A 15,559-nucleotide genomic window follows, 5' to 3' on the forward strand; every position below is an offset into this window, starting at 1 on the left:
AAGGCGGTGAGAATACTTTGAAAAGAAGTGGAGAGGAGATTTGATTTCATCTTGAAAGTGTCTGGTAGCTGCTTGAGTTGAGAGCAGACTGTAGGGAACACGGTTGTAGCAGGGACCAGCTGCAGGTTACCACAACCATCCAGGCAGAGGTAAGGGTAGCATGACCAGATGCAGGAATCATGCGCATTCTCTATTTGTACCTTAAATTATTTCTAATTTATTGTTATAAAAATTTGTCACAGATTAAAAAAAAACTTTGCATAGAATTATTCATCTACATAGTCCCCAAACTTTTCTTTTGTAATAATTATCTTTGCCCTTTCAAAAATGCCCAGGAGCAGGAGTACAGAGTCCAGGAAAATTAATAGTTTATAATTTCTCATGTATATTTCCACAGGTTCTCCCCATAGGGCTGTATTGGTCTATTCATGTGTGGGAATGAAATGTTTGGCTACAACCATATCAGCTTTGCTGATGAAAGACAAGGTTTAGAACCCATTAAAGCAAGGGATTTGAATGCTGACAATCCAAAGCACCCAATACTTCGAACTTACCAAAATATAAAGAATAATATTATAAACACCCTTAACACATAATCAAGATTGTAAGTGTCACATTTGCTTCTGTTATGGCATTTAGTTACCAAATGTTAATGATACACCAGTCTGATTCTTGAGTCTTTTTTCTTGCCTTTTACTGTACATCTGACTTTTTACTTGTCTGACATCATTTCATTTCTGATGCCTTCAGTCTTCCACTCTCAATATTAACTCACTTATTCATGAAGTCAACTAAAATGTAAGGGTCTGGTCTGGGTCAGAAGTGGAAGTAATGGAATAAGGAACAGGGATTAGATAAGACTGAATGAAGACCTTAGGAATTTTTTACAGTTGAAAGTTAACAGTATTTTTTATGTTATGACTCAAAGCAACCACATCTGAACACCATGTGCCTGATCACAGAGCTAGTTTGTAGCTGGCTTTGCAGTTCCCACTCCTTACTTTTTAATGCATCCTTCTTCCTTCATTAGCAAATTCATTTTTCTTTTTCTGCTAGTTCACAGGGTCAAAATATAATGAAGGTTGGTGTTGGGGCAGACCCCCAAATGGCTGTAGTTAGGCTCTTTCGCTGAAGACTTCCAGTGGACTATGTTGATTTTAGTCTGTAGCCAGGCCTGGGAACGAGCTATGTATGGTTAGTCAAGGCCAGAAAGATTGTGATTCAGCATATAGACTCAAGGTCATAAACATGATCTTGTGAGCATGCTTGACCCCCACCCCCTTATATTACCTATAGCAGTGTACCTTCTTTGTTTTAGTTACATTTTAAAAAGGCCTATGAAAATAGCTTGGGGAGCTGGCTAATGGCCACCTCCGAATAAAGAATGACCAATATTCCCACCACTCCTTGCATCTTCTTCCACCTGCTGAAACTGGAGCCTTAATTTCTGGGTCAGAGCCTCCACATGACAGTTGGGCAATATTTTCAAGGAAAAGAACCCCTGCCCATTCTCCCCTTCTTTCCCATTCCCCAGCATAGTCTCCATCCCCACCTCAACTTCTAAGTGCACTTGCCGCAGTCTGGCTGGGCACAATTCACGAGCCACTTGTCAAGCACAAACGAACTTTATTTTTAGAACACACACTATGCACCACAGGAGCTCTTCAGGAATTCCCTCAGAGCCCAACTGCCCCTACTGGCTTCCCACAAGCCTCTCCTGGCTTCCCACAAGCCTCTCAACCCCCCACTCCTCCCACTCTTGAAGCTGATTGGCTGGGTCTCGTGGGTGGAGCCAAAAGAGTCCCCCAATGAGCAGCTCCGTGGTCTGAAAGGGCAGGGAAACAGCCCAGTGAGCATCACCACAGAGGAGCCAATCAGCTGGAAGTTTGCTGAGGCCTTGGTGAGCCAATCAGCTGGAAGTTTGCTGGGGCCACTTCGCCTGTGGCTCTCAACAACTATCTTAGCTGCTATGCACATAGGCAGCACACCAGAGTATCTTGGCACCGTGACATACTAGGCTGGCATATTCCTTTCCTGAGGCTACAGTAATAAACTACCACAAACTAGGTGACTTAAAACAATAGAAATTTATTCTTTCACCAGTCTGGAATTTAGAAATCTAAAGTCAGTAGGGTTATAAAGAAGAATTTTTCCTTTCCTCTTTCTAATTTCTGTTGGGTGCTAGCAAACCCTGGCATTCTTTGGACCATGGCAGCATCACTTGGGAATGTCAAGAACATAATCTGAAAAGCATAATATTAACTGTCACCTGTAAAAAATTCCCAAGATTCTCATTCAGTCTTATCCAATCCCTGTTTCTTGTTCCATTATCTCCACTTCTGACCAAACCAGACCCTTACCTTTTTAGTTGATTAAGTGAATAAGTGAATGAGTTTTGAGAATGTTGAAAGTGTCAGAAATGAAATGATGTCAGAGACAGGGAAAGAGTCCCATGTACAGTAAAGGGCAAAAAAGAAGGCTTCCTTCCATCTCCATCTTCACGTGGCCTTAATTGTGCTTCCTTCTGTGTTTCTGTGTCCAACTTTTCATCTTGTAAGAACACCAGCTATCCAGGGAACCATGGGATGCCTTAAATGTCCTGCAGCTCTGGGCAAATCACTTGACCATCTCTCTGGCAGAGACCAGGAAACCAACCAGTGTACATTCTGCAAAGAGGAGCATCAGTGAAGAGGGAGATGTTCCTGATACTTTCAAGGAAAGCCATTCATGGCCAGCAAGACCCTGACCTATCCTGGCAGATGGCACAACTGGAAAAGGAAGACTGAAAGAGCCAAGAGGCTTCCCATAAGCTCCTGAAAGTGATCCCTGAGGTATTTCAGCTGACCCTAACAGTAGATAGGAACAAGGTCAATTTTTTACTAACTTGGTCTTAAGACACCTGGCAGGAAAGTACACCTAAAGAACAATCATAAATGCAGATTAAAAAAGAAAGACTTCTGTCCTTTTAAATGTAACTTGATGTACATTTGGTCAGCCTTACCAAAAGTAAATAAAGGATATAGAAAAAAGGAGTCTTATGCACAAGTGACTGATATTAACAATCAGAAGACACTCTGTTAAAATGATGTTTGCCCTAAGTTAATTTTGCTGATATGATATGCTTTAAAAAAATTCAGATCCTGAGATATTCAGATCCTGTCAGGCAAATAAAACTATTAATACTTACTTTACCTAACCTCACTTGCCTGTTACCACTGTTAGGAACTCTGGTAACTTCTGCTTCTATTGCTCAGTCTGAGTCTTTTAAATCTAACAAAGCTTGTATCTTCCAGACTACAACAATTCCATGTTAAGAAGATGGCAACACAAGAATATCAACCTATCCCTGCAACTGAGACCAGTGTCTACCTCCTTCAGAACAGTCAGCATAAGACTTTCAATTCCTTACTAGGCAGGGTCATTGCCCCTTGGCAGCCTGAAGTAGCCAAAGAAGAGATCTTCACCTCCTACCAATCCTTAAGATTAAGGGATCAAAGTAGGGGCTGAGGGAAGATAGGAATTTAGGATAAAGAGAAAGAAATACTGAATCTTAAAGGAAACACCCACAAGCCATTGAGAAGTAGAAAGCATGGTTGTAAATCGTGGGCAACACACTCTTGGCCCATGCCCTTGTAAAATGAGGGAAATAAGCAAACGCAGGGAAAACTGGCCTGAAATTATGCAACTCCACCCTGGCTGCACCTTTAGTCCAGTCCTTGAAACAGCCCTTCTATAAAGATTGGACCCCCAGCCCAAGTCAGGCTGCTTCTCACTCTTGAGACAGCCTGCCTTCTCCTTTGAATATGTTATTCTTCCTAAATAAACCTCTGTCTATGCCAGAACAAACAAACAAGCAAACAAACACCAACCATTGAATTTAGGGCTCGCCCTACTCCAATATGACCTCATCTTAACTTTGTTATGTCTATACAGATCTTTCTGTTATGAACCACATGTGGCTGCTTCAGTCAACCACAGACACATGTACGGGGTGGTCCAGTAACACTACAAAAGAGTTGAAAAGACTCTGCACCTCCTAATGGAGCTGTCACAGCATCAGAGTGCACTGCTTATTCAGGTTTGTGGTGATGCTGGCATAAACAGACCTCTGTGCTGTCAGTCATTTAAAGTATGGCACATATAATTACATACAGTATGTAATACTTTATAATAATAATAAATTACTGCTATTTTTAATGTGTTTACTATACTTTTAATAGTTCTTTTAGAGTATACTCCTTCTACTTATAAAAAAGTTTAAAGCAAAACTGTTATGATGACATAAGCTTCATGTATCTCATATTTATGAAATCTCTTTTGAGTGCATCATTTTCCCTCATGTTTGATTTAATCTCATGTTATTTTGCTCAGAATAGTCCTAGGAGAAATGTATACATACCATATAGACTAGGCATATGGATAACTATTCTATCTAGGTTCGTGTAAAGTACATTCTATGATGCTGGGACAATAAAAAAATTACCCCAAAGTGCATTTTTCAAAACCTATCCCTATTGTTAATGGACATATGACTATATTTTCAAATAAAGTTATATTTTGAGGTTACCATGAATATGAATTTTGGAGAGATGCTATTCAACCTAGTTCAATTGGATTCTGGATTTGGCAATCATTAGCTGTATGATTCTGGAACAATCAATGAGTACTGGATAAAAGTAGCTATTATAGGAATGCAGAGAGAGGCAAGAGGAAATCATTTCCAGCTGACAGGACAACTTGAAAGAGGAGTATTTAAGCTGTGTGGGAGAATTTTAATAGGTGGAGATTGAACTGCTTCTTAATGATTTGTTCTAAACTTTCTTGTCAGATGTTAGATGCTATGTTGAGTAACAAATTCAATTCCAGGTCATGGTGACTTATAAATTTCCGGTAAATAGCTGAGGGACAAAGCAACCAGTTCTGAGACAGACACTCCTGGGTTTTAATGGCAAGACAATGTGTGATGAAATTGACCTGTTTCTGCACAGAGCTTTGTGAAGACTCCAGGTATCCTTGTCTCCAGGAATGACTATCAACGTAGAAAGGAAGGAACAGGAGGGTGCTAGGTTGTGGGAATGGGCCTAAGCAAATGCTCTGATGATGTTTGCAAGTGCATCCCAAGACTTTGACATTGCTGGGGCTGATGAGGAACCTGAGAGAAAGATTTATTCCCCCTACCTTCCCCTAGAAGATGGTTCCACTTGGAGAGTGCAAGCAGGCACATGCATCAGCACACATTGGAGGAGGAGCTAGATCTCTTCATCTTAAAACTGCCTGAAGACATAATCACTGTCCATTTATTTCACACCCACTTGGAGCCAAGCACTTGACATCTGCAGTCACAATTTAATCCCGTAACAGGCCTTCGATGTACACTTTATTATTCTCACTTTACAGAGGAAATCTTAGATTTAGGAAATATAATTTTCCCAAGGCCACTCTCCCACCAAGTAGCAGAATCAGGATTGCAACTTTGTGATGTTTGATAACAAGATCAGTGTTCTTAATTAGCAGCTGTTCTTAATTAATAACTGTTTCAGGGCATGGTAATTCAGAGAAGCTAAGATACTCAAGCATTTCTTGGAGCAAGACAAATGGTTTAATGGTTTTAGTTCCATTCTCCATGCCTGAGCTAGGAAAAAGAAAATCCAGGAAACTTATCCTGTGACTTTCTAATTCCCTAAATGAGAAAATGATACCCCAGGATGGGCAGGAAAGGGACCCCTGGGGCTCTTGATGGACCCTGAAATTTAATCTTATAAGAGCATCCTGCAGCTCTCAGAGGTGGAAGAGATCAGAAATGGACCCACTGTTTAGGGCTTGATAATTGGTGGAGCAGGACTTTTAAAGACAGCATCAATATCATGAAGAGGAAACTGACATTTAAGAATATAGGATGGACTTCACAGTGTACACTGAGTTTGTCCAAAAAACACTCTTCTGAGGTGAATGAAGAGCTGAATGAGCTTTAGTTAAAAGGTGCACGGTTCTGCCAGATGGCACCCAAGGGTGTAGAAACAACCTTGGGAATGAGAGCATCTGCTGCTGCTGAGAATCCGTAAAGGATCAAAGGCAACCATGAGAGAGCTGAAAATTCAGGAATGTTTACTAATACAAATCTCAAAAAGGGAAAGAAGGTGATCGTTTTGCACAATCCAGTCTGGCTTGAGGGCAGGGATAATTCTGGGAGGGAGTATTAGAGGAGTGTCCCCAGAGAGCCTAAGTGGGAGGCAGGTGACCAGCAAGAGGCAGCATGGCTTCCCTCAAAATCAGTCGTTTCCCTTCCCACTACTCCTAGTGAGAATCAGTGGTTCTTATTAGAATTCTGGTTACTCCTGTGGTCAGAAATCCAAATTCCACCCCAGATCAACTTCAAAAATTCTGAGGGAGCCTGGCAGGGTTAGTCTTTTGTTGTTATTCATAGTTTTATTGAGATATAATGTATATACCATGTGATTCACACATTTTAAAGTCCACAATTCAGTCACTTTTATCTTTAAATTTTAAATTTTAAATTTTTTTTAGATATTGATGGACCTTTATTTTATTCATTTTTTATATGTGTGCTGAGGCTCTAACCCAGTGCTGCACACATGCTAGGCAAGTGCTCTACCACTGAGCCACAACTCCAGCCCCAGTGACTTTTAATGTATTCACAGAGTTGTGCAGCCATCACCACAATTTTTTTTTTACTTTTATTTGCATTTACTTTGTGCTGAATTTGTTCCTGTGCCATAAGTTTTCGTTTCTTCAGTGTATTCTGGGATGTCTTCTTCTGTGCCACCTCCTTTTCTGGTTTAGAAACAATTTGCTACTTTTCAGTAAAGGTCATCTCAATGTGACGGGGGTGGGGAGGAGGGCTCACATATGGGTTAATTCCACCATGAGCTCTGAAAGTATGGCAGTGCATCTCGGGTACTTTGTTTGCTTGGTATTATGGTTTGGTTCTGGAATGTCCACCAGAGGCTCATGGGTTGAAAGGTTAGTCTCCAATGCAGTAGTGTTCAGAGGTGGGTGGGGCTTTGAGGAAGCAATTAGATCATGATGGTTTTACTCTCATCAGTGGTTTAATCTATTGATTTATAATTTGATGACATTATTGGGAGGTGATGGATACTGTAGGAAGTTGAGTCTAGTTGAGTGAAGTAGATCTTCCAGATTCGCCCCAGAAGAGTAAATGTTATCCATGATTTAAATATGAAGATTTGAACCTCTTGATTTGCATGATTTTGTGGGGTTTTCTAGGTCAAGAAAATAGTGCATCATTTTCACAGATTACTTCTGGACACTTATAGGTAGAGTTACAATCAGTTTTAGAATATTTCATCACTCCCAAAATAGACACGTATCTTTTTTCCACAATTTTTATTGGAGCATTGTAGTTGTACACATTGATGGGATTTGTTGTTACATATTTGTACATGCACACAATGTTAACAGTACAATTTGGCCTATATCACTCCCCGGCATTTTCCCCCTCCCTTTGTGCCTTTCACCCCAAGTCCCTTTTCTTTACTTATCTCCCTTTGATGTTTTAGGAGATTCACCTCCACTTTTGTTTTCCTTTTTCCTGTTTAGCTTCCTCATATGAGAGAAAACATACGACCCTTGACCTTCAGGATTCGACTTATTTCACTTAACATGATCGTCTCTAGTTCCATCCATTTTCCTGCAAATGCCATAATTTCATTTTTCCTTATGGCTGACTAAAAAGTCCATTGTGTATATACATCACATTTTCTTTATCCATTCATCCACTCAGCCTTGATAGACACCTAGCCTGTTTCCAGTTTGGCTATTGTGAATTGTGTTGCTGTAAACATGGTTATACATGTACCACTGTAGTAAGATGACTTTAATTCTTCAGGAGAAATACCAAGAATTGGTACAGCTGGGTCATATGGTGTTTTCATGCCTAGTCTTTTGAGGAGCCTCCATACTGTTTTCCATAGCAGTTGTACTAATTTGAAACCTGTATCTTTTTGTCATCACCTCCAAAAAAAATGCTTGCATCTTTCCTAGCTCTAGGTACCCCTTAGTCTATTTTTTATCTCTCTGAATTAGCTTACACCAAACACTTAATATAAATAGAATTATACAATATGTGGCCTATTGTGTCTGACTTCTTTCATTTAGCGTAGTGTTTCAAGGTAGCAGGAATCAGTACTTCATTCCTTTTTTATGGTTAATATTCCATTGTATGTATATGCCATAGATTGTTTAGCTGATGAGCACTGAGCTATTTCCACATATTCTGGCTACTGTGAATAATGTTGTTGTTATGAATATTCATATACAAATTGTTGCATGAACATGTTTTCATTTCTCTTGGGTATAGAACTAGGAGTGGAATTTCTGGGTCATATTCAACTATATTCAACCTCTTAAGTATTGGTGATAGTTTTGAAGTTTCCCAATTGATTTAATATAGATCCAAGGCTGAGAATCAATGGTAGTGACAGAACAGTGACACTCAGGATGCACTCTGACACCTTCATGCAGCCTTTTGCGGGGTAATTTGTAAGCCTTGGGAATTCATGTGGAATAATGAGGCTGGTTCTCAGTTCATTTCCAGACAGGAGTGACTGCTGTCCATGTGCAGGGAAATGTGCTCTCAAGTCTCTTTGAGTCAACATTTAAACTGATGAATTGAGGGTGAATATCAGGGGTGGGGGTTTTCAAACTTTTTTCTAATTGTGCAACCCTTTCTTCCAATAAAATCCTCCAGGAAGCTGAAATGATGAGTCAGAGAAAGGTGGAACCTCTCCAGGTGTTGCTGAGGAGAATCTGAGCTTTTGAGGCCCCTGTCTACAGGGCCTGTTAAAGTTTTTTTTCTATTGCACACCCAGCCCACTGCCTCCAAATATTATGAAACACTATATTCAAAACACCTCAAAACACCTAGGTATTTAATAGAGCATTGTTTGAAAAAAAAAAAAAGAGAGATAGTGATGCTGTCACAGAAGGCAATTCAAAAACTGGAAGAGGGTCAGAGGGTTGTTGTAGCGATTTTGACTCTAAGCCTCTATTCATACCGTCAGAGCCACTTGTATCTTGAACATCTCTGCTAGACAATGGAAGAGGCATGGCCTGAAGGATAGGAAGCTGTTACTTTTCTCCTTACCCTTGCCTTGGTTTTCCTAATTTGGTTCCAGTGAGGTTTTAACCTTGAACAGAGCTGGCTGTGAGTACAGGGTGTACAAGATCTGTTATCTTTATTGTTTAAAGTTTAAACTATTTAGAATTCAGTAAGGCCAGCACTCCACTTTTTCAATGCTGCTCCTAGAACCGTTCCTCGCATATAGTAAGTGTTTAATAAATGTGTACCAAATAACTGAGTCATACTTAACCCCTTTATGCCAGTGTACTTTCCCTATTACCTGCATGGCTCCTCCCAGCCACCATTACTTTTAAGATACCAGGAAGCAGCTAAAGGAAAATTCAAAGCTCTTTCTGGCCTTAGTTCTAAACCCCTTGCACCAACCCATTCCATCCTCATCATCCATTTGGACCGCCTCCTTGTGGTTTCTGACTCACATCTCATTCTCTGGTTTTCAGCCTCATTTTATTTGGGTTTGAATCATTCCTTTACCACATACTGTTCAAACTCAGGCAAATTACCTAGCTTCTCTGTGCCTCAGGTTTCTCACCCACCCAGGGAAAAAGCTTACATAAGTGTAAAAGAGAGAAATAAGAGTGAAATATTATGAAACACTATATTCAAAGACAAAGAAATAGCAAAATCTTACCTCATAGATCAATTGATGCAAAGACCAAAAAGTACTTCGTGTCTTGGATATATCATGTAGGCAGTAGATGTTAGTGACTGTCACTCTTTCATACTCTTGAGACTTATTTTTATTATTAACTAGTCTTTCTTGTCTCATGCTTGTCAGCCCCTCCTTGTTGATGATGACCTTGATTTCCCTCAGCCACTACACAACTTCTTCCCTTAACTACCTGCTTTACCTCCCTAAGTGCTGGTTCTCCCTAGGCAGTGTCACACCATTGATCAACCTTCAGAGCAGAAGTTAAACTTACTACTGCTAAGGAGTAGTAGTTGATTCTGTGTTTCTGATTGGGCCATTGTGTACCTAGTTTGCTTCTGCCCGTGGCAAGCTGCTGAATCTAAGGATTAATTTGTAGCTATTCAGCCTCTGGGCAGCAAGCTTACTTGATGTGATTTAAACTGGAATCAGCTCTAAAAATTCATAAGCAGCTCCTTGTGGATTATCTTGGCTGCTGTCAAAATTCATTTAGCTCTATCAACCACCTGTAGGTTCTTAGGATCAGTTGTGTATTTCAACCACAGTTAGTTCCTGAAGGAGTGACAAGTGTGTCAACTCTATTACTAGGAATAGCATTTCATTCTTGCTTCAAGAGAATAAAAAGGATTCCAATGTGCTTTTTCTAGGTAGGATTCTATCAGTAGGTGAGCCTGTGTCTCTCAGTGTATTTATTATCAGAGAATCTTTAGAAAGCATATATTGCCAATATAGGATGTGGATTTTAGAAAAAAAAATCAGTGGTGACAGGATTTGTTTTGTATTTTAGAGGATGATCCCCCAGGCAGCAATACAGGAGATGAGGTAGAGGAGAGGAAGACAAGAACCCCAGGACAGAGAGCAGCTTAAAGGCTGAGGTGGCCACTGGAGCAGAACTCACCACCTGGGGGCAGAAGAGAGAGAGAGAGAGAGAGAGAGGAAGAGGAGGATTTAAGGGAGGAACTTACTAGACCCTGCTATGATGCAACACCCCAACTCTGTTTTCCTTAAGAAATTTCTTCTCACTTGGTGTTTTGTGGTGCTTTGGAATTTACAGACTGTTTGGGAATACTTGGGGTGAGAAGCTCACATGGCCATCTGTCAGTCTCTGACTCACATTCTCCTCCCTCTGAAGCCCAAGGTCTCCCTTGTGTCTCTGAAAGGGCCATGTGGTCCCCATCTTCTAACACACTCTCCCATTTACGGAAGTTTATGTTTTATGATGTATTCCCTGCTATAATATGAGCTCTATAGGGGCAGAGGTCTTTGTTTTGTTTTCTTATGTATTCAGGATATTTAATATTAGTCCTTAGTTTATAGTAGCCTATCAATAAAGATTTATTGGAATGGAATGAGAGAGAAAAAAAAAAGGTTAATCCATATGTTGAATGCTCCAGAAAATTCAAGTAGGAAGAGAACTGAAAGAATATCCTGGTTTTAGGATAGGGGGTCTAAGTGACCTTAGAGTAATTGCAGTAGAATGCATATGGAAACCAAAATGAAATGTTGTTATTGCTATTATTTTAAATTAAATTTCTGGAAAAGGTAATGAAGGCACATGGTTTGGGGAGGTAAGGTTAGACCAGTATTCTGTATAATATTTTATATAATGTCTGGCTCATGGCAGTTAAAATTTATTAGCCTTTATTTGGTGGCTCAAGAAAAAATGTGCTTGGAACTATCAGCTAAGTTCACAAAGGATTATCTGAATCAGTTTGTATAAGAGAATTGGAGCCAAAATATAAGTAAGCAGGAAGGAATTTCCATTTTCAATAGATAAATGACAAAAGATTTTGTTAATGTATGTAGGCATTTTGGGGTCAGGTTCCTTCTAGGGATATCTTAGGGATTACTGACATGAAATTGCTCTCTTCACTTTGTGCACACCCGGATAGAGCTGTCTTATGTATTAAGCACTGACATCCCTCCAAGTTATGCTCTGACTCCTTAGGGAATTTTATTCACCCATAAAGAAGAAAGAAATTACGTCATTTGCAAGAAAATGGATGGAACTAGAAAAGCATCATGTTAAGTGAAATAAACCAGACTCAGAAAGTCAAAGGTTGGTTTTCTTTCATATGTGGAATCTAGAGAAAAAAAAGTAAAAAAAAAAAAAAAAAAAAAGATAGGAGGCCTCATGAAAATAGAAGGAAGACCAGTAGAATAGAGGAAGGGGATCAAGGGAGAGTGAAGGGGAGGGGAAAAAAATACTGAGGAATGAGATTGATCAAATTATGGTATAGAGGAGCTGGGATTGAAGTTCAGTGGTAGAGCACCTGCCTGGCATGTGTGAGGCACTGGGTTTGATTCTCAGCACCACATATAAATAAATGAACAAAGTAAAGGCCTATTTAAAAAAAAAGGAGTCTCTTTTTTTTAAAAAAATTATGTTATAGATATGTATGAATATGTCACAATGAGCCCTTCTATAATGTATAATCAATTTTTTTTTAAAGAAAGAAAGCACCTCTTCTAGAGGAATTTGTGAACAGTGCTAGCATGGATTTGCATCTTAACTGGCCATTGTTTTTCTTTATTCTCAGAGGCATAGATGGAGGATTCTATGAAGCTATCCTATCTGAGACAGCCAAAAGAGACTAAGTTCACATGTGATCCAGATGTCCTGACCTCCACATCCTCACCTACCAAAATTTAAATTTCCTGTTAAATATAAAATGGTGGTAGCTGGTGCTCACTCCCTTGCTGTGGTGACTGGAGCTGCCCCCTAGCCTGTCTGAATGTCTGCAGGGCCATCTTGTGTGAAAGCAAGATAGGTCCCTGGTGTTCTTTCCCAGCCTCCCTCTTCTCAACCACCTTGCTGCTGGTGACATTGTTGAGATTGCCCCTCTACCAGGCACAGCTATCTCAGTAGTGCTGCCACTGCTATCTCCACTTTGGCCTCAGGGGAGGGACACTCTGTTCTGTTTTGCTATTTGGGCTCAAGAATGGGCAGTCCCTCCCTCCAGATTGCCACAGTACAGAATACAACTTGCTGTAACTCTTAACAAGAATTCACTCCATGTAAAAATAACAAAAAGGAAATTAAACATTGAGGATAATTTAACTACTAAAGGAAGATGTGTCTGTCAGTAGAGTCATTATGTTTAGAGCCACAATGTCTTAACAGGTTGAGTTCTCAGATGCTGACTCGGAAACAAAAATTTTAGAACAAGCTGGTAATGGTGGCACATGTCTATAACCCCAAAGGATCTGGAGGCCGAGGCAGGAGGATCTCAAGTTCAAAGTCAGCCTCAGCAACTTAGCAAGGTCCTAAGCAACTCTGTGAGATCTTGTCTCTAAATAAAATTTTAAAAAGGTTGAAGGGGAGTTGGGGATGTTCCTCAGTGATTAAGTGACCTTGGATTGAATCCCTGGTACCAAAAAAAAAAAAAGAAAAAAAAAGATTTAAGAAGAAGTAGTTCATTTGGTACAAGATCCCTGGAAGCTCTTCAATCCTGTAGAGGACTGAAGAAATTATTCAGGGAGAGAAGTAAGTCTAGATGGGGTGCAGTAATCTGAAGATTACCACTGTGGGTAAATGGGGCTCAATTCTGCTGTGAAACTTTGAGAACCTCTTTGATCAGTATGGTAACCACTAACCACATGTGGCTAGAATAGATTTGAAATATAGCCAACAAGAATTGTTTTTCAAACATAAAATAACAGATTTCTAACATGGTACAAAAAAGGAAAATATCTCATTGTTAACTTTTATATATGTTTGTATGATAATATTTTAGATATATGGGTTAAAATATATTTTACTTTTAAAATATACTTTATTTTTTGAATGTGGGTATTAAATGAAAAATTACACGTGTGACTCATGTTATACTTCTTTTGAACAGTGCTGGTGTAAAACATATCCATAAGATCTGGGTCTCTTGGTCAATTCTGCAGCAGGACTTCCACTGTTCACCCCCAAATGTGGAGTACTAAGCCAAACCCAGCTTCTCATGCTTTCTTCTACATTTGGGGTCCACATATCACTCCTGCAGCCCTGCAAAAACTCACATGAAACAGGTATACACAATTGTACAATAACAAGTCTTAGATATAGGCACAAGGCCTAATCCTATATGTGGAGTGGGAGAATATTTGAAAGAATTACCCTGTGTTTTTCACTTGCCTCTCCCCAACTCTCACACCCCTTCCATCTCTGTGCTCTCTGATTTTCTTCACTTGAACCCTGAGGATCTTCCTCCCAGCCCAGAAAACTATAGGAGTCATTTGTTGTGTTTGGGGGATTCTTAAAGCAGAGAATAAATGAGCCGAATCTGTAGTGTTTAAGTTCAGAAGTCACTGGTGCAGGTGAAAGACAGAAAGAGAGACTCTGGTGAGCATTGTCCATGGGCTGCAGTCACAGTGATGACTATGCTTTAGGACTTTGCTCAACCCTTAGTCACAGTGATGACTATGTTTTAGGAATTTGCTCAGCCCTCAGTCACAGTGATGACTATGCTTTAGGAATTTGCTCAGCCCTCAGCTCTTCCACACCATATAGGAAGCCCACCTTCCAACTGTCAAGGCACCTGGAAGCACCAGTTTGGGGGATATGGTCACCTTGAGTCTTCACAGAATAGTTCCTGGGATCAGAACTGAACCTAATGAGCCAAGGAAATGGTAGACACATACCTTGTTGTTCTTAGAGTAGGAATATTCCTCTGGAGGAAATACCATCTTTGTAAATGTGTCCCTGTCCACTATTAAGACATATGGAGCTGTATCTATCCTTGGGGCCATGTTGTTTGGGGCCCCACTCATGCCCTTAACTCTTGCCAGTCCATCAAATAGGTTTCCAACAACAGAGAAATGAATTGCTTAAAGATAAATTTAATTAAAAAAATATTTAGCATAAGAAAAAAGAAAAGAAAGACAATGAGCTCATCTAGGGTCATCTTTAAAATGTACGCCTGTGCTAAAATGCCAGCAAATCAATTGGATGAGTTCTGACTCACTTGTTGAGGGAGACATAAGGTTGTGTGAGCTGATCTCATAATCACCCCCGGAGAGGTGTTTCAGATACTTTCAGTATACATTCGATCTTGTTTTGTTGAGCTAGTTGGACTCCAGTGAGTACATTCCAGAAGTTGTTTTCTCAGGCAGTGCAATTGATGAAAGAGGAAGGTGGAAAGCTGCCCACAGGATTTCTGTAGCATTTGACTTCCTTAGGCCAATTTAGGCATTAAACATCTCTCTGTCATTGACCTATGGTCTCTGTTTTAGTTTCACTAACGCTGGAAACAAGTGTTTAATGCCCTTAGTGACCCGGCAAATATTTCAGAGGACAGCCTCTTACATTTTATACTTCCAGTGCTAGGTGTTCTTGGGTTAATGACAGAAAGACAAATGGAAAACATCTGGACATTTGAACAGAAATGATAATAAACTGCTTCTCAGCTATCAGAATCTGGAGCTTACGATCTGTTAACTAAGGTAAAGACGGTCATACCTTTTAAGGTGATCATCAGCCACATAGCCCCCTCTCTGAATCTTTCACCAGCTGCCACACCTCAACAGTGTGACCCTCTCCCTTAGATCCTCACGAGTTCTCATTATGCCACCTGTTCTCAGATGCCTTGACATATCCAATAAACCATCATCTCTGTTTACATGCCTGTGGGTGTCTGTGCTGTTTCCCATAGTCCTATTGGGAGCTCTGTCTGTTCTTTACTGAGTACAGACAGTGTGGCTGGAATTGTCTCTAGGAGGGCTGCACATCTCAGGATGGTCCTATTCCTTAGAGTTTTCTTCCTTTGCATCTTGAAAGATAAATAGCTTGAGACCTTTTATAC

The 15,559-nt window shown here is 40.1% G+C and overlaps 1 long non-coding RNA gene across 1 annotated transcript; it reads left to right on the forward strand.

Annotated features, from left to right (window-relative positions):
- The first annotated feature begins 1,950 nt into the window (after window positions 1-1,950).
- LOC144368103 (uncharacterized) lies at window positions 1,951-4,489 on the forward strand. Its single transcript, XR_013427877.1, has 2 exons — window positions 1,951-2,831; window positions 3,294-4,489. It is a non-coding gene; the product is annotated as an uncharacterized LOC144368103 (long non-coding RNA).
- Window positions 4,490-15,559: the final 11,070 nt, after the last annotated feature.

This window comes from Ictidomys tridecemlineatus, chromosome 11, assembly GCF_052094955.1.
Source record: "Ictidomys tridecemlineatus isolate mIctTri1 chromosome 11, mIctTri1.hap1, whole genome shotgun sequence".
NCBI lineage: Eukaryota > Metazoa > Chordata > Mammalia > Rodentia > Sciuridae > Ictidomys > Ictidomys tridecemlineatus.